Below are 20,996 nucleotides of genomic sequence, written 5' to 3'. Positions count from 1 at the left end.
GCATATCATGTGTTAGTGGTTTCTGGAATCACCCCAGAAATCAAAGGTGCAGGTTTGAGATTGTGTGCAGTGATTCTCAAAACATGTTTTATGGCACAGATGCTTGTTTGTTTGTTTGTTTGTTTTAAAGGAATTGTTTAAGATTATTTTTAACTCCTTAGCTATTTTAAAATAGCATACTTGCCATGTAGTGAAGAAGTAGCTCTTAGTATAAAAAATGGAAACATAACTTTTATATGATTCTCCAGTAAATTCTAAATTTTAAATTTACTGCTAGATGAAATGGTTTACGTCAGAAGTTGACAATATGAGGTATTAGATTAAAACAAGCTCCATGTAATCTCATTGAGCCAGTAGGTCACAGAAATAAGAGAAAATGTGTTTGAATCACAGGACAGAAGGGATGTTCGATGGATCTATGAAATACTTTACGTTGTAGTATCAGCTGATTGATAGCAGTGATTCTCAGAAGGGTTCCAATATTATGCCGTTTAAAAGCTGGAGATTAGTGCAACCATCGTGAACAGCACAGGGACATTCTGGCAAAGAAAAAGGGTCAGGGCTGGCAAATGTGGCAGGTGTCAAAATAAAAGGCTAGGCTCTGTGCCTGGGGACCCATCTGTCAGATATAAGTATGATGAGGCAATTAATGTATTTATTTATATTGCTCATGACAAACCATGTATTCCATAAAAAGGCTCAATTTAAACATTCTCCACTGTTCTCTAGAAATTAGAATTAATATAAAAATAAAATTCAAGATTAAAAAAACAACAACCAAGGTTTAACAATTAAATGGGTTGCTTACATAAATAAAGCTTTGATAAATTATAGCAGCCTATGAAAAATTAAAAACTATTAAATATAGCATCTTGACAATATAGTGATTATATTAAGGACTTATAAAATCAATGTTTATATCGCAAGATAATTTGGGTAGCATTCCTTGTAAGTTCTGCATGCTAAAAATAAAATGAAGCCCAGAAAAATTATGAGAAAATAGAAATTTAAGAATCCAAGATGTGTGTCTTGCATTTTCCTTAAATGTTTTGTTCACAACCTTGTCATTATTAGAGCTTTCATTTTCACTTTGTGATGAATCCTGACTCCTCTTTATTTATTATTTATTCCGCTTTCTCACCACTTCTGCTTTACAATCTGTTTAAAATAGAGTATGTTTAGGCTTAATATTCATTGGTGCTATCTTTTTTAAGTACAAGATGAATTATCATAAAATTTTAAAAGTCATATTATTTTACTAGTCAATAATAATCTAACCCAGAATTACAAGAGTCATGAGATTTACTACAGTCCAAAGTTTTATGTTAAAACTAACCACCTCCAATATTTTTCTCTGAATAAAATAAAGTTAAAGCTCTTAATTATCATGTTTTAATAAGTGCAACTCACACATTATGGTAATATCAAAATTTGAAGAGAAACAACATGAAAGTCTATAGTGTAATATGCTATACAGAGAGAAATTTCAAGTTCTTAATTATAGGGGGGAAATGCCAATATGACTATGTTATTGCCAAGTTGCACATTCTGTCTGCTAAGCGATGAAATTTCACAAGTAAAGCCATTGGAAGAGTAAAGTGGATCATTTATTTGGCTTTGGAAAGAACAGAGGTATTATACTAAATAGACATATTCTTTTTGTTGAAATAGCATTTATGCCATCATTACATTTATTAGAAGGATATTGTTTAAATTTTACATAAATAATTTTTCTCCCTAGAATTTCCTTCCAGCCTCTGCCATTATTATAGTCTTAAACTATCTTCTATTGGTCATATGAAACTTGGCTTTCTATAGTACAATAGCAATGTCCTATTTTGATGGTCTGATACATGATTTACAAATTAAGTTTGAAGTTTATTTATAATTAACCACTATTTAAATCAAATTCACTAATGGCTTCATTTCCTTAATAAGAGTTCAATGTTGTTCCTCTTGCCAGTTGTATTTCATTTGAACCTCAATCTTCTAAATTAGCTCTGTTTTCTATCTATTTATTTTCATTTGCGTGGATGCACTTGAAAATGCATCAGATAAAAAATAATTCCTTATTCATCATTCTGTACAACTCTTTAAAACTCTAGGATATGCTACATAATAAAACTAATAATTTCAACAGAAAAATCAAGATGTCACTGAATTTTGTCATGGAGCCACAAGAATAACACATCAAAGAAGGTAAGAGTTTTATTTTACTTGTTTACAATGCAAATTATTTTAAGTTAGCTCTTTTGTAGCCTATAGTCTGTCTTTACATGGGACGAAAATATACCATGGGCTTATTTTATAAAAATAAAAATCAACTTATGGTTTACTTTTATTTTTCTACAGAAGTATATGAGAAAATTTTGGCTTGGTATCCACTCACTTCAATTCTCTCATTTTAAGGAATTATGAAAATTCTGATGATTTTTAAAACTCTCATTTGTTGTGGCATATACAAACATGCATTGATCCATCACCACAGGTATGCTTTCATAAATTTCCTCTTACCAATCAGATATAAATTCATATCAATTTGCAAAATTGTTTTCTTTATTTTTTAAAGTTTAGCACATATATGATTATTTGGGAAAAAATAGATTTTCTCATTTGTCCTTCTTTCAATTCATGATGATGGTAAATGGTACCCATGAGTATCTTAATTATTTTAGAAAGTGATGAAAATTCTTAGTATATAATTTGTTATGTGAAGAAAGTACCCAAGTACAATTTTATTTCATGTTGTGAAAAAAAATGCTATCACTTTCAAAAGTTCTATCGTTTCTAAATCTTTGAGATGTGTTCCCATCAAATATGAAATCATTTTTTGCATCAGCATAAAATAGTGTTGAATTTCACCTCTCAAGGCATCATCTGTACCTCATCTCCGACCCTTTATATTTGTGTTTCCTATTGTTCTTGTTTTTTTTTTCTTTAATGATCAATCATTCATACAACATAAGGTAAGTACTATAATTATCCTCATTTGGAGATGAGGATTTTCTGGCACTTAGCAGTTAAATAATTCTTAAAATGTGAACCCACCTTATTTTAGTAATTAGACATCTATTCATCTAGTTACTTGCTCAAACAAGGAATGTCAAAATGTTCAAGAATTAAAGAGTAGAAGTGTTCAAGTTAGGCTATAAGGTAAGGAAAAATAAAACAAACTATGAAAAGGATAAAAGCGGCAAACAGTATGAAACAGCAAAGGAATTTGTTGGGGGCCAAGTATAAGGATTTTAAGATGTAAAGTGGCAATCAAATATGAATAAGAAGTAACACTAGCAAAAATTGTGAAAGCTTAAGATAAGAACAGAAAGGGAAGAATAATGGAAAGGTTGACTGAGGAAGCACACAGATTTTCTTGGGCTCTAACATCTGTTTATTGATAATTCTGAGAGAATAGTCCCTGTATTAGTTTCCAAAATAGAATTAAAAAGAGTCTGCATTTCCGGGATTAAAGATTTCATGGTTTTTGTGATTTGTCAGGGGAATCATTTATGATGTCAGAAGGAATTATTATGCAATGGCTAAGAGGATGGCCTTTGTAGATAACCAGAAACTCAAGTTCTGGTTCTCAAATTTCGTATTGTGTTTCTGGTCTTGACAGTCATGTGCCAGAGCCACCTCCTACTGGCTCACAATAGTTTATAATGTGTGTGTCTTCCCAACATCATGTACAGTGACTTCACACTGGAAGTCTGAAATAAGCCAAGTTGAGATTATTTACACCCCCCAAATTGGCAAGTGGTATAAATCAGTGCTTAGTCTCCCATGAAGCAGCTTACCAGCACACCACTGGACCATGGGCAAATTCCCTAATCTCTCTGAAAAGAAAAAAAAAAAAAAATAGATATGACAGGTCCTCATAGGATTCTGCAGATTTTTCAATGGATGATGTATTTCATAGGATGTCCACTACGCAGTAAACATCAATAATGGTAGCACTTTAGTAATTTAATCCAGTGTATTACACAGAACATTGAACAATTCTGTTTTTCTAACATACTAGAAAGCACTTCAGTTGGTTCATCAAAATTCCAAGAGAGGAGGATTTGTAAACATTATTTTACTGACTTTACAGATGAAATGGTTTCTCCTATATATTATTAGATTTTTGTAAAGAAGATGAACAATTACTAACACTTATATTGTAAATTTCTTCTGTATGATTAGTTTAGAAAAATTCTGTTTTCTAAAGTGATTCATATGTAGAAGCTCAAAGGTATCTCTTGGGGGTTTAACCCACCACACCCTAAACTAGTTTAAACCCATAGCTTCAGTTCTTTAAAACTTCTCGGTAAGGTAATAGAAGGCTTGACCCCAGTTTTTGGAAAGCTTGAACAGAAAATTATGAGCCAGAGGCCATTATAACTATCAAGATGACAAGCATGCTGTATACCTTGAAACTTCAAAGGTAGGCACTGCGGGAAATAGGAATTTAAGAAAAGATTAAACAGTCTAGAGGTAACTCTGCTTAGTTGTATAGCTAACAACTCTCACATCTAGGTAGTTTTAATGTAGATTATTTATTCTTAAGATCCTTATTTCATTTTTCTGTCCTTGGAATATAATTCTGTATATTTTAAAGTAAGTTATATGTGTACAATTTCTCTATAGCTCACAAAGTTTGAAGATGTTTTATTGTTAAAAATATTTTTAAATTTATTTAAGTAGTTTTGTGGTAGGAAAAGAAACTATTGAAGTTGAATTGAATTGTAATGTCCTTCGTTACATCAAAGGCTTTGTGGTAGATTGTTTACAAAGACAAATAAAATAATTCTTCCCATTTCCTATGCATACACCTTTGCAATATGCCTGCTGTTTCTCTCATCAAGAGCTAAAGTTTCTCTACCCCTTCGATCTGGGCTTTGCCAAGTTTCCGTCAGTTGGACACTAGCAAACATGACGAAAGCAGAGGTTTGACAAGCACTTGCACATTAGGCCTTGCTATATTGCTGCCCTGAGACCACCGTGTGAAAAAGTTTGAGCTAGCTTCCTGGAGAATGAGAGACCACATGGGGTGGAGATGAGCCATACCAGTCGAGGCCCCTGGACCAACCAATCTGCCAAACATCAGGCAGAGTGAGGCCAATTGAAACGACTTAGTCTCAGAGGACCTATCTGCTAACTGGACAACTGACTTACCATCCCACAGAATCATAAGCAAAGAAAGAATAATTGTTTTAAGCCAGAGGTCAGAATTGAATAGTTGCAACAGAAACCATATGGTCTACAAAGCCAAATATTTACTCTCTTCCTCTTTACAGAAAAAGTTTTCTGATCCCTGTTTTAAGCCACTGAGTTCTGGGGTGGTTTATTATGTAGCAAGAGAAAAATGGCTCTTATTTTAAAAAAGGGACTTATTGTCAAAAGACTTATTTTCAAAAATGGAATGTGCCTCATTTCTTTTTTTTAAATATTTTTATTAAAATATAGCTAACATACAATATTATATTAGTTTCAGGTGTACAACATAGTTATTCAACAATACCCACTTAGCAATATACAGATTTATTACCACATTATTGATTATATTCTCTATGCTAAAGATGTGACCACCATAAGTCCAACAACCATTTGACACTATACCATGCTAAGTCTTGTGCTCATGAAAAAAATAGGGACCTTGGGCAAATTCTTGAATTTTTCTTTAGGGTCAATAATTTCTTTTATGGCAAAAGCAATACTGTTCAGTTTGCATTTCTAAAGTATAGTTATGAAGACTGCTAGCTATCAACAAATATCTGTTCTTCCCTTTTTCCATAGTAATGTAATTGGAGCTGGACATGTCACTACTCAGTCAGAGATTACACTGAAGTGCCCCATTCTCTGCTACATGTGACCATAGGACTAGGCTTTCACTTCTGGACAATGAATGGAAGTGATGTATGCATTGCTTGGGCTTTCTCCATGCTCTCATTCCCTTTCTCTGGAACCTATGGCAACCTGGTTTACCATGCAGACAGGCAGAATGCTCTAGAGAATGGAGGAATACACAATGAAAGAAACCTTAGTCACTTAAAAACCATGTGGAGCAGAGTCACTCCTCAACTTGGACCACTTATCTTAGATTATTAACATGAGACAGAAATAAACTTAAATCTTCCTTAAGCCACTAAATTATCATTGGCTATCTTTTATGCAGCAAGCTATTTTTATCCAAACTAATTCAATAGTTTTGTGCAATATACTTTGGCACCTAAAATGATATAGTTTGTAGAACGTTGGATCTTGGGTCAAAAATTCTAGGGTACTTTGAAAAATTTTGCCCCAATTTTCTGAATTGGCCAGAGGCTAGTCACTTATAATAATTGTGATTTTGTTTCTCTAGATAAAAATATGCAACTCCAGATGGGCTATACAGGAATTTTGAAAACTGACCTTCCTAATTCTTACTTCTGCTAAGTAAGAGTGTTCCAATAACTGGTGATTGACCTAGGCATGTGTCATATTACTCCCAAGAAATGTTTATATACCAACATAGTGCCTTAGGTAATACAATGGGAAATAATCAAGGTGAGTTTTTGGCACTTGTGCAGCTAGGGATCGTTTTCCCTTGAAAACAGACACACACATATACTCCTATTTGAGACAATTGGAAGACAATTTGGGGAAAGGATTTCAGTTACACACTGAATATATACTCAATGATGGCAAGCAATGTGTCTGAAATTGTAGTGTGTATGAGGGGAACTTGTTAAACTTGCAAATTTGAGTTTTCTGTCTGTCTCTCCTCATACTCCCAGAGATTATGTTTCCATAAGACTAGTGTGGCCACCTATAACCTCCACATTTAAATATCACCCTAAGTAATTCTAATATGGGGGGTCTATGACTTTCTTTGAGAAACCACAGCCACAGCAGAAATTAAATTCAGACATTAAGGCTCACTTCCTGGAAGAGAAGAAATCTAGACGTGGCAGATAAATTCTGGAGAAAAAGAGTTAAATCAAGGTTTCCAGAAGAAAGCCTACTAGATTTTAAAATATTCTTTTATGAATGATTTTGTTGAAAAACTAATAAGGAAAAATTACCAAATACAACAACAAAAGTTGAATTGGACCATTTTGCATGTGAACTTCCTACTCAGCACCCAGTGTGCAGTTTAAAAGGAATCTTGTTTGGAAGTTATGTTAGGTATCTCTGCCACGTAATTTCATCACACTCCATAATTTCTGGATCAGAGCAAGTAGCATGTTGAGTTTGGTTATCTAATTGCATGTCTTCTCTGCTGGACTAAGTGCTCTGTAAGGAAAGAAGAGTTATCTCTCTTGCTCACCAGAGTATCCCCAAAGCTTATCAGGATGCCAGGAATATGCCAAGTGCTTAACTAATATTTATTGAGGAATAAATCTCTGAATAGAAAATAGCTGGTTGAGTTTACATAGAAAATGGACATGAATAGTAATGAGACCAAGTGGAAATTGTCTAAAGGATGTGCTTATATCAAACAGATCATGACTTAAGTAGTATAGACCCAACAGAGGTATATTCAGAAAACAATGTTGGGCTATGTCCCATGAGTGCGTTCTAGTTGGGAGGATGGAGTAGGATCAAGGATTGGAGATAAAAACTCTTATTAAGACCAATTGCCCTGCAAGGACTATACATAACTTTGGAGAAGGGACCTGGAACCACTTTGATTTTCTGTTCTGTTATTCTTCTATAATTACTGTGGTTATTCTTCTATGTTACTAACTGTTCTTTTGGATAACACTGAGGATGGTGTGCTTGTGAGGAATGGAATTAATAATGTTTAGATTTCCCAGCTATCGGATAAGTGACCATTTCAGATATTGAAATCCACATTTGAACAAATAAAAGCACAACTGGAATGTGAAATCTAAAAAAGTCAAACTCATAGAAACAAAATAAGACAGTGGTTGTAAGATGTTGAGTGGTGGAGTAAATGGGGAGATTTTGGTCGAAGTGTACAAACTTCAAGTTACAAGTTGAATAAGTTCTGGGGATCTAATGTATAGCATGGTGACTGTAGTTTGTAATACAGACTTGTATACTTGAAATTTGCTAATAGAGTAGATCTTAAGTGTTCTAACTACAAAATATAAACAGTAGCTACGAGTACGATGATAGATGTGTTAATTAGCTTGATTGTGGTAATCACGTCACAGTGTACATGTACAGTCCACCCTCTGTATCTAGGATTTCCCATCCGCAGATTCAACCAAGTGCAGATGGAAAATATGTGGAAAAAAAAATCCAAGAATGTTCCAAAAAGCAAAACGTGAATTTACCATGCACAATATACTACACTGAATCCTCAAAAACGAAGTGACGTGTAGGCACACCCCGCTGTAGCCTATATGCAAATAAATATAGGTTATATGTAAATAACATGCCATTTTATATAAGGGACTTGAGCATCCTTGGATTTTGGCACCAGTGAGTGGTCCTCGAACCAATCTTCCAGATACCAAGGCATGACTGTATCAAACAATATATTGTACACCTTAGATATATGTAATTTTTATTTGTCAATTATACTTCAATAAACTGGGGGGCAAAAAGCACAACTAACTTAAAATATAATCCATATCTTCAGATTAGGTTTCTAACAGAATCGTTTAAAATTTAATTGAAAGATATAATTTTCGTGCTTTAAAATGCAGGTGTTAGGGTTTTGCGTATTCATACTGTGAAAGAAGTAAAAATGAAGGACACTAATACATCAAAGGAGAAAATGGAAAACACTTGTGAAAAAGGTATAAATGAAGAGCCAGTCCTACCAAGCAGTTAGCCAGAGGTTAAGTGAACTGGGAAAAGTCACTTAACCTCTTCTCTACCTGGATCTCATTAGTAAAATTAGGAGGCAGGATGAAATAATTTATAAGATTGCTGTTAGCTTTAAATTTTTTATGAGTTCAGAGCCTTTAAAAACATGGTGTATTCAGCAAAAAGCACCACTGCAAACTTTTTTTTTTCAATATTCCTTTTATCTATAATAAAAACAAGTTAAAAATAATAGGATTGTTTACAAATCCATTAAATATTTACAGGTTTCTCTCTTGATGATCATTTTGATTCAATATATGTATGTATAAATCATCAATATTTTCAAAATTCAAAAATGTGCATGAAGGACTTTTATAGCTTCTACGATGGCTTTGAACTGAAGTATGAAAAACTTTCTTGTTTATGTAAGTGGTTTTATGCTTTTCATTTGTCAGTAAGGCTAAGATTTTAAGAATGGTGTATTATCCATACACAATAAGTGCTTAGCTTGCCATTATAATTTTCCTCTTGAATTGTAAATTGTGTAACTTTTCTACATTCCCTCATTTATTTTTAAAATGTTAGTATCCAGTAACAACCACAAAGAGGAATTTCTCCATACCATGTGGTATGTTAATACTAAAAATTAGTGTTATTTCCCGTGAGGGAAATGTAATTAAGGATAAAGAGGAGATACTTATCAATAAGAACATTTGTTTATCCATACATCATGTGACAGCACTATTTTATAATTCTGTGTATTTATCTTATTTTACTTAATTCTAGTATTTTTGCCTTTTAATAAAAAAATATCATTTATTTTGCTTCTTAATGACATATCTATCATAATGTTTTTGTATTTTGCCAAAATATTTATAGAATGGTTCTCTGTACTAGATATTGTACAACAAATATTTGTTGATTGATTAACCTTTTCATTGCTGCTTCCAACACCTCCTTCCTATCCTCAGTGTGACAAATACTGTCAATTAGCTATCTTAACAGCCTGCCACCTCACTTCTTCTAGGGGCATGAGATGCAATTGTGGACAATGACACATAAGACGACATCTTCTAGAAAGATTTTTCTATGCTCTTCAGACAAAAGGAAGAGATGCCCTTTCATCTAACCTTTGAACATCCTTGTGAGAAGCTACCTGACGCTGCTGTTGTCATCTTGTAAAGCTAGAGAGATAACAAATATGCTGAGAATGGCAGAAAAGAGAGATTCTGAACCAACCCCATACAACCGTACCTCTATAAAAAATTCTTGATATGTGACATAATGCATTTTCCTTGTTGTTTAAGCCACTTTTACTTGAGTCTTCTTTTTCTTGTAGCTGAAACTGATACACACATTGTTTCTTTCTTTCTAATCTCCCCATATATAAATATAATCTATCAATATGTTTATTGATTATACTCGTAATTCATATAACCTTTTTCTGCCATCTGACAGTATAATTCTTTAATTTTTTAATTAAAAATTATTAAATTTATTGGTTTAACATTTGTTAGCAAAATTATATAGGTTTCAAGTGTACATTTCTATAATACATCATCTATATATTGCATTGTGTGTTCACCACCCAGAGTCAGTTCTTGTTCCATATATTTTACCCCTTTTCACTCTTCTACCATCCCCCGGCCCCTTACCTGCTGATAACCATTAAACTGTAGTCTGTATGTATCAATTTTTGTTTATTTGTTTGTTTGTCTTGTTACTTTGTTGTTTTCAGTTTTATATCCCAAATATGAGTGAAATCACATGGTTTTCAACTTTTTCTGTCTGACTTATTTGCTTAGCATGATAATCTCAAGATCTATCCATGTTGTTGCAAATGGCAGTATTTCGTCATTTCTTATGGCCGAGTAATATTCTATTGCATATATGTACCACACCTTTAGCCAATCATCTTTTAAAGGACACTTGGTTGTTTCCATGTCTTGGCCACCATGAATAATGTTGCGATGAACATATATATTTACGGATAAAGATTTTCAGATTTTTGGGGGTAGATATCCGGGAGAGGGATTGCTGGGTCATATGGAAATTATATTCTTAATTTTTTGAGGAACCTCCACACTGCCTTCCATAGAGGCTGCAGCAATTTACATTCATACCAGCATGTATGAGGGTTCCTTCTTCTCCAGAACCTCCCTGGTACTTGTTATTATTTCTCTTGTTGATAAGAGCCATTCTAATGGGTGTGAGTTGGTATCTCATTGTGGTTTTGATTTGTATTTCCCTGATAGCTAGTGAAGTTGAGTACCTTTAAATACATCTGTTGGCTGTTTGTATCCTTGGAAGAAGTGTCTGTTCAGATCCTTTGCCCATTTTTTAATTAGATTGTTTATCTTTTTGTTGTTGAGTATGAATTCCTTATATATTTTGGATATTAGCCCCTTATCAGAGGCATTGTTTTCAAATATCTTCTCCCATTCAGCTGATTTCCTCTTTGTTTTCTTGATGGTTTCTTTTGCTGTGCAGAAGCTTTTTAGTTTGACATAGTCCCATTCATTTATTTTTGCTTTCACTGCCCTTGCCTTTGAGGTCAAATTCATAAAATCCTCTCTGAATCCAAGGTCCAAAAGTTTAGTACCTATTTTCTTCTATGCAATTTATTGTTGCAGGTCTTATATTTAAGTCTTTGGTCCAATTTGAGTTAATTTTGGTACATGGTGACACGTAACAGTCTAGTTTCATTTTTTGCATGTGGCTTTCCAATTTTCCTGCAGTCTTTATTGAAGAGGACTTCTTTTCTCCATTGTATGGTTTTGGCTTCTTTGTCAAAAATTAACTGCCCATACACTTGTCTTATTAGGGAGACCACTTCAGAGATGGTGTAGATGCCTCACCACTGCACTGTACACCTAAGGTTGAAGATGACTAACAATGAATGTCAACTGTAATTTAATATATATATATATATATAGTCACAGGATGTGGAGTACAGCATAGGGAATAGAGTCAATGTAATTGTAACAGCTATATAATATGTCAGAGGGATAGTAGATTGGGGGAAGGGGTTATCACTTTATGAGCAGTATAAATGTCTAACTATTGCATTGCTTTGTCCTATTGCATTGTTTTGTATTGCATTGTTTTGTTTACTGAAACCGAAAAAAAAAAAAAAAATCTGTCCCTATAGCTGTAGGTTTATTTATGGGTTCTCAGTTCTATTCCATTGGTCTGTGTATCTGTTTTTCTACCAATACCACACTGTGTTGATTATTGTCACCTTGTAGTCTAAATTCAAGTCAGGGAGTGTTATACTTACAGCCTTGTTCTTTTTTCTTAGGATCGCTTTGGATATTCGGGGTCTTTTATGAATCCATACAAATTTGATGATTTTTTTGTTCCATTTCTTAAAGAAAATGCCGTTTTGATTTTGATGGGGATTGCTTTGGGTAATATGGCCATTTTAACTATGTTGATTCTTCCAATTCATGAACACAGAATATCTTCCTCTTTCTTTCTGTCTTCTTCAATTTATTGGAAGAATATGTTAAAATACCTTAAAATAGTTTTCAGTGTATAGGTCCTTCACATCCTTTGTTAAGTTTATTTCTAGGTATTTGATTCTTTTTGTTGCAATTGCAAAATGAATTTTTTTTTAATTGAAATCTTTTGTTAGTATCTAGGAATGCAATGGATTTTTGTATTTTGATTTTGTATTCTGCAACTTTATTGTATTTGTTTCTAATAGTTTTATGGTGGAGTCTGTAGGGTTTTTAATATAAAGAATAATGTCATTTGCAAAAAGTGACAATTTAACTTCTTCATTACCAATTTGGATGTCTTTTATTTCTTTCTCTTGCCTGATTGCTCTGGCTAAGACTTCCCATATTATGTTGAATAACAGTGGTGATAGGGAGCATTGCCATTTTGTTCCTGATTTTAGAGGAAAAGCTTTCATTTTTTTCACCCTTGAAAATGATGTTAGCTGAGAATTTGTCATATATTGCCTTTATTACGTTGAGGTACTTTCCTTCTATAGCATTTTATTAAGTATTTTAATCATAAATGGATGTTGTATTATGATTAAGTAATCATAAATGGATATCTTATCAAATGCTTTTTCTGAAACTATTGATGTAATCATATGATTTTTTCCCTTTATTTTGTTTATGTGGTGTTTCACATTGATTGATTTGCATATGTTGAACCATGAGCTTTATATAGAGACTACCCAGTCTGAAATCTTAGATAAGAGTAAAATAACACACCAGTGGTGTTTCCTTTGAGAAAGAACTGGTCACAGGTAAAGCATTATCCCAATCATATATAATAATGACAACCGCTGACAATTAGTGCTTTCAATGAATAAAAAGTACGTTGTGCTATGAAATTCACATATATTAGTATTTTATCTTCAAAAAGAACCTCTAAATTGGGGAATACTATTATCACCATTTTTTTAAATGCAGAAAATGTGACAGAGAGATAGTAAGTAAGCTGCTAAGTTCCCACAGGTAATAAGTGAACAAACTCAAGGTCTGAGTGGAATCAGCTAGTAATCATTATGCTATCTCTTAATGCATGTGTACATAACAGACTAGCTCTACTTCTACTAGCATGTCATCTTGGTATTTTCTAAGATTGTCACTTATATATGATAGCTCTGTGCTTGAACTACACGACTGGTATGCAGGTATGGGAGTGGGGGGTATATAGCTCTATACATAGAGCATATGTAATTCAAGGAAAAGTAGTTAAATGACATCTAGCAATGTTGATATCAGTCTACATTAAGAAAAGTTTACATGTTTATTGGTGTTTCAACATTATAGAAACCTCACTAAATACAATTAGGTAAAACATGCCAAATTTCCCTGGACAAACTATATAGCTATTCTATATTGAAGAAATAGTGAAGTGAATTGGAAAGCAGACCATTATGATGAATCAGAGTTTAACAGCTTAAAAATTATAATTTTCTTGATTTTGAGAATTTAGGATGCTCAGAATAGTAAAGTATGATCTTTTCTGAGTAAATCAAAACTCAAGATCTACAGTAAACAAAACTTGGTGGTGAAATTTTTAAAACTCATTTTCCTAAATAATTTTATCAGTAAATAAATTGCTCTACTTTATAGACATGATCCTTAAAACTAATTAAAAAAAATCATATCATTTTATTATTTGATATATAAAATTTGGTATACAAAACTTGGTATATATCAATAAAAATAGTTGATGCATAAAAATAATGAAGCATGAAAATAAAACAGTCATGAACCTTCCAGCCAGCTCAGGAGGTAGAATATCTCTGAGGCTATATCTATGTTTGCCTCCAAATCTCATCTCCCTTTGAAACCCAAAAGGTAACCAATATTGTGAATGTTGGGCTTATTGTTATTTTCCTTTTTCAAATAGTTTCTATTATAAAAGTACCAATTTCTATATTTTGAGGTTTATAATATGGTACCATTGTGTATGTGGCCTGCAACTTTTCTCCCTCAAGACTATGTTTTTTAGATTCATCTCCTTGTTGCATGTAGCTGTAATTTGTTCATTTTCATGGCGACATAACATCCCACTAAGTGACTACATGACAATATTTTAATTCAGTCACTTATCAAAGAGTATTTTGGGTTTTCAAATTGCTATTAGAAATATATATTAATGTGTGTTCAAATTACTTCTATTTTTAAATTTCTTTCTGCTTAATGTTTCAAAATTGAAAGAAGTGAATGGAAGTCGCACTATGATTAGGGATTTGTCACTGTTTCAACCACTTTTGCTTTATATATTTTGAAGATGTTTTGTTAGGTGCATACAATTTAAGAATCAGTAAATCCTTCTGATGAATTTATTATTATTATTATTATTATTATTATTATTATTGTTATGTATTTAGCCACTTTATTCCTAATTATGCTGTTTTATTCATTAAAGTTTATTTTATCAGTCTTCAATACAACTACAGTAGATTCTTTAAAGTGAATATTTGCCTGCTGTTTATTTTTCTACACTATTTCAACATTTCCATGTCCTTTTAGTGGTGGTTGTTTAGAAAAGGGAATTGAAAATGTCTTTTTCAGCTAAGGTTTAGTACATGTCTTAAATATGCTTCCCTAGAAAACAGACCTTAGGCAAAAGCTTATGTGCGACTGCTTTCTTTGGGGTGCAATCCTAGAGAAGCAGGAGTAAAGAAAATACTGAGGCTAGTAAGTAGTATATTTCTGGGCTGGTCACAACTCTGCATCATAATTTGTTGTTAGTTGTTGCAGGAAATCTCCAGAAGGGCTCTATGAAACTATTGCTACTTGGAAAGTCCACGGAGGGGAATGTGAGACAAACAATTTATTTGATGGCTCCTCCTGCTTCCTATCCTTTTTTGGCTATAGTCTGCAGCATGCTGCATAAACTCCTTGCATTTTTGGGTTGTGTTAGCTGGCCTCTCCTTCTAGGTATATGTTGGGTAGCCTGAGCCTCCAGGTGTCCAATACAGCCAACGGGCAGGGGCAGTGTCTTTATGTCAGTTGGTGCAATGTGTGGAGGCTCCTAAATTCATGGTGATGGAGATGATAGTACCAGTGGCAGTGTCTAGGTTTTCACAGCTATGGAAGGTGTGTGTGCTAGAGCCTCTCTCTACCTCATCATCAGAAAGGCAACTGGCTAAGGCCTAGAGAGGTGGGTGGTTTCATGCAGAACTCAGGCAATGCGTAAAGAGAGCCCAGTACCGTCCATCCCTGCACCACTAGGCTTGGCTTGCAGTCAACCTCATGTGAGTAAAAGTGTCACAGTTTCTCTCTGAAGGCTGAAGTGCAAGTCCAATCTGTTTAGGAGGTAGTGAATTGTAGGAAACTGAAAAACTTAACAGAATTTTAGTAAATCATAGTTACAGTCCTCACTGCTACAGCTGGTCCAGTGCTATAATTAAAAGATTTAAGGAATAAAAAGTGCAGAGAGAGTAATAGAAATTCAGAGAGAAGAGAAGATGGCATTATGTTAGGTTTAGAATATTTAAAATTTGTAAGGATTCAGAAATTATATCATCTCTAGTTTTCTCTTATTTTCATCCCCCTCCCACTAACCAGATGTTAAACGTATTTTTGCTAATTATGGAATTGATCTTTTTAACATTTACCCCTTCATGAATATTTTTAGAATGAAAAATATATTTTCTAACCTCTCCTGTAATGACAATGGATTTGCTGTGTAATTTCTATAACTGATTATACTTATGAGCAGTCCATCATGAACAAAATGTCAATTAGATAATGAAGTGTCTCACAATTCTACTTTAAACTTTGAGGGGGGCTATGAAGTTAAGCCACTGTAAAAAACGTAAAAACAAAACAGAAAGCCAATTGTTGTAGATTTTATACAGAGTTTATAGTTAGTACAAAATTACTTTGAAATATTAAACCAAAAAAATTTTCTAGTTGCAACTTGATGGGATATAATTCAATACTGGAAGAGAGAAAAGAACGTTACATATATTTAAAAAGAGGCTTTGTGGAAGGGGGATAGAAATAGCATTTTATGACAAGAAGATATTCCACACATCTTTAAGTGGAAATCTTTAAACTTTGGAAGGGATAGAGGGAATAAGGAAATGAAGGGAGGGGACAACAGAAGTAAAACCATTGGAGGATTTTGTAAAGAATCCCCATGACACTCTCCCGATAAAAAATCTCAAGGCAATTGTGAAGACATGGCAGTGTTTGTGAAAAAGGGACTTCCACCACCTGAGCTTTCTCCCAAAGCAGAAAATATGTTCATTATATTGATAATAAATGTATGCCCTAAAGTGTGCCAGGAAAGCAATAAGAGAATATCTAGAATTAATTTTCATTAATGTGGAAAAACCTACTGGTTTTACAAAAATGACAGGACCATTAGAAATACAGTGGGCATATAATCAATATGGTTCTTCTCTTTTCTGTTTGCTAGTTTTCTGCCTGCTTACCTGACATCTTACAGTTTCCCTTCCAAGGAAGGGCTCTGAGGGCAATTCCTGGGTTAGAGTCTGTGAGATAGGCCTGGTCTTGTAAGTAGGGTGAAATTCGTTCACAGACTGTAGACTATGGAGTAGAGAAAGGTTAGTAAGTCTAAATCACATAGGTCATATACATTTTTTAAATCTCCTTTTTTTATTGTCTCAACAGCAATTTATTTCTATTGAAAATACATACTCTATTATACCAACAAGTGGATGGACCTCTTAAGCAATACTTGTCAAAGGGATCACTATATTAAAAAAGAAACATTAATTCAATATCTACATAAAAGTTCTCTAAGTTAAAAATAAGTATATTTATATATTTAAATAAAAGACTGGTAAATATTGTCAGCAAATATAAAATGAGTGAATATATTATACAAAGAATTTATAGGAGTTGAGCAAACTACTAAGCACTTATCAGTTTCCTCAGCTTTGCAATGTAGCGATCCTTTCTGATAAGGTTCTGTAGCAGAAATAAATGAGACAAAGTATGTAAAGCACCTGGTACATAGAATATGCTATAAAAATATTGATTTATTGGGGCACCCCCATTCGGGACACCCTCCTGCTAGGGAGCTCTGACCCTTTGCTTTCAATAAACTATCCTCCTTTTTTAAAAAAAGAACTCCTCACCTCTCCTTGGTCCGTGTTTCCATTCTTCGGTCTCATGAGACACGATCCCGGTGTTCACAAAGAAAATATCCTACATCATTTTGACACAGAACCTTGATTTATTTCCATACTCAGTTTCTTCTCCCATTAACTTGACCCAGTCCTCACTAGTTTTATTTCATTCACGCAAACAACTCTCAGATCCATACCTACATGGAGCACATGAGGAGAGCACAAAATGTATGTGAAGCAAACCCAAGACTGGATCAGCTAAATTGGTCCTGAGAAAGGCAACAGGAGCATTTCCAATTGAAGACAGGAGATGATGACAGAGTAAAGAATGCCTAAGTAAAAAGAGGTCTTCAGCACAAACATGATTAAAATTACACTTCCCACATAATATCACAAAAATGTATAACCTACTTTTCCTTAGTATAAAACATGTCTCACCCACTTATGGGCTTCTATAAGCTTATTTGTCTAATAATAATGTTACTATTATTACAATAGATAACATTAAGTTCTTGCTATATGCCACATACAAGATAGGAACAACTATGTAAATCATAAGGGCAGTAAAATTAAAAATGAAAGTTTTGTGTAGCAAAAACAGACAGCCTATTTTGAAAGAATGGGATTTGACCAAGTTTAGCAAAAACCTTGCTGTCTTAACAAAAGATACCCAGGAGGGGACAGGTATCTTTTGATGAATACCAAGGGATAAAGACTTTAATTCCTGTGGTAGACACTGAAGAATGGTACAAAGACTATCAATACTAGCACTTGATAACAGGTCAGAAGTAGGAGAAGGGTGAGGAGAGAATAAAAACTAGCATTATGAGAACTCTCTTAGTATTTCATTAAATGCTAACTTAAAAAAAAAATCAGGATGTAGTATTATATTTCCAGAAGAAAGCCTGAGGATAACTTCATAAGGGCCAGAACTGGAATCCAAACTTAGCTGGGTTTCATTTCAAAGCCCATGTTCGACCCTTGAAATTGTCTGCCTTTGGACACCAACCAGAGCAGACATGCTGCTCTAGCCAGCGCTGAAAATGTCCTTAGCCCAGACCTACTGCAGATGGATTCTGGTAAACATCTAAAGCTAAAGTATAGTCACATATGTCACATTGGAATGTCAGGAGGTCATTTTCTAGTTGCTATAGACTGGCTTTGGATCATTGGGTGCAATTAACGCGAAATATTTTACAGCTTCAGGGATACAATTCTGGAATCAGGTTTTCTGAATTGATACCAAATTGAATAAAAGCAGTTCGTGGTAATTGTCACCAAAATGCAACCTCCTTAACTGGATATCACATTAATTGGGAATCCAGATGGATGGTAGTCCATCATGAAATAGTATCATTCCAGTTTCTCAGGCTACCAAATAAAAATATATTGATTTCTTTCCTTCTCTGATTTTGATGATTCATATTTCCAACATCTCCTTAAATTGATGTTATTATAACAGATTTATATATTGATTATTTTACAGACACAATCTTTTTGAGGGAGAGGGTCTATTAACTAATTAAAATTAAGGTCCTGATACTTGTGTCAAGTGCTTGCTAGACACTGTACTAGGTGATGATATCTGCTTATAATCATTAACCTTCCTTGATAACTGTGGTTATATTCTCTCTTTTATACGTAATGTAAAGGGCTTCTTTTTTTTTATTGACTAGGGTTTTCTGCAGTTTATCTGTTTTAATGGTCTTTTGAAGAGCCAGCATTTACATTTATTTATCATTCAACTATTTTTTTTCTCATTATAAATTATTAATCTACAATTTTATATTTCTTCATGCTTTTCTTATACTCACTTTAAATATTTCTAGCTTCTTCACTTAAATGATTTTGTTTTCATTCTTTCTTGTTTAATGTAAACTCATTTAAGCTTTTCATCTTTTTCTGAGTAAGGTTGAGCAGTATTTCACCAGTTGTAAACCTTCTGTAATTATAGTTTTGATTTCATCTTGTATCTGAGTTAAGATAATTTTTCCATTTACGGTGGCCAAAGCTCCTGGCTGTCCCAGTACTCCAATACTCCTTTTTACGTGGTAATGTAGTTTTCAGCTGAGCTCATGGTCACCAATCTAAAGACTCCTACTTCCTAGTCACTCATAGCTAGGCATTGCCAGGTAACTTAATTCCACAAGGAGATCTGAGTGAATGTTATGTAGTGATGAAGTGATAAAAACTCTTTCCCTGAAAATGAAAGAGTGTGTCTTCCCTTTCTCAATGTCTGAAATGCGGACATGAAAGAGAGGAGCTGAGCAGCTAACTTAGACCACAGTATGGAGGTGACAGGTTGAGGCGTATGGAATAAGCCAATAGAAGACTCCTGGGTCCCTGACACCAAGGAGCTGCCCTGTCTACCCTGATGATTTATGACAGAATTGTTTGAGAGAAATGAACTTGTATCTCATTCAAGAACTGTTATTTCGAGGCTCTGCAAGAACAGCTAATTATAACTAATAGTTAATAATTTTTTGTTTCATTACATTGTTTTCAAACAATATAGAATGTACAATTTCTGCCCAGAATATGTTGACATATTTTAGTTGCCTAATAAATGATCGAGTTTGGTAAATATTTCCTGTATTGTTTGTTAGTTTTCAAAGCTACATAACTATGTGTATGTATAAGTTTTGAGTATTATTTATATATTATTCAATTTACCTAATTTGTGTATTATTCCATCTACCTAATTAATGTTACCACTTTCCATATCACGCTTTATGAAACACTACACTTATGAAATATTAATAAGCTTGCTGTAAAATAAAACATTTGATGATCCATATATGTTCTGTTTCATGTCTTTATTGTAGTGGTTAATAATGCAAACTCAGGACCAAATTGTTTGAATCCTAGAATTTACTAACTGTGTGAACTTGAGCAAGTTACTTAATCTCAATTTCCTTAGTTTTCATGTCAGTAAAATAGGGACAATAATAGAACGTACCTCACAGAATTGTTATGAGGATTGGAAGATGAATATATGTTGAACACTAACTTAGAACAGTGCCTGACAGAGAGTAAGCATTTTTATAAACAGCTAGATACTGATACATTGCAAAAGGTTCTGAGAATTAATGAAGTAATGGAATCTGCTTAATATTGCTTATCCTAACATTTCCCAAATTTACTTGAGTGTGGGATACTTTGGTCATAGTCAATCGGGGAAAAAAGGGTTCCTTGAAATATTGGTTTTGGAAATGGTGAACTAGATGTTTCAGAGCCACTGCATTACTGAGAGTCCTTCACCTTCACATGGGCACACGGGTGTAATCTGGGGAGGTCTGTTAAACTCTTGGAATTGATGAGTTTTATATTTAGAGGGGAAAGATCCATGAGTTGATCTTATTCTCAAATTTCTCCACATGTATTTTTATGCTTAATTGAAACATCAGAAACAAAAAATAGGGTAAGTTGTTTTCTACTGCTTGATTATTCTTTTTTTTCTCTTTGTTGTTGACCTTCTTCTCAGGTTTATTCTCCACATTATCATAAAGTTTTTTGGAGTACCAATGAATTTTCATTGTTTTAATATAATTTTTAATTTACTTACAATCCTTTCTTATTTTAAGTCATCCCCTTACCATTTCATCTGAATATTGTCTCTCTAAATTACTTTCTCCTTCTGTTACAAAAAGCAATGATTTCTTGCATATTTTAT

At 33.5% G+C, this 20,996-nt stretch overlaps 1 long non-coding RNA gene across 2 annotated transcripts in view; it reads left to right on the top strand.

Moving 5' to 3' along the window:
* Positions 1-20,996, top strand: part of LOC109455449 (uncharacterized) — a 123,802-nt gene that overhangs the window by 83,148 nt on the left and 19,658 nt on the right. The window contains exons 4-5 of one of the 2 annotated variants that reach the window (XR_012491585.1): positions 2,141-2,488; positions 9,770-20,120. The exons of the other annotated variant lie outside the window; for it this stretch is intronic. This is a non-coding gene — a long non-coding RNA (uncharacterized LOC109455449). Of the gene's footprint in view, positions 1-2,140; positions 2,489-9,769; positions 20,121-20,996 lie in introns of those variants that run through there. 2 annotated transcript variants of the gene reach the window in all.

This window comes from Rhinolophus sinicus, linkage group LG14 (genome assembly GCF_036562045.2).
Source record: "Rhinolophus sinicus isolate RSC01 linkage group LG14, ASM3656204v1, whole genome shotgun sequence".
NCBI classification, from domain to species: Eukaryota; Metazoa; Chordata; class Mammalia; order Chiroptera; family Rhinolophidae; genus Rhinolophus; species Rhinolophus sinicus.
This window is presented reverse-complemented; position numbering and strand designations above follow the sequence as displayed.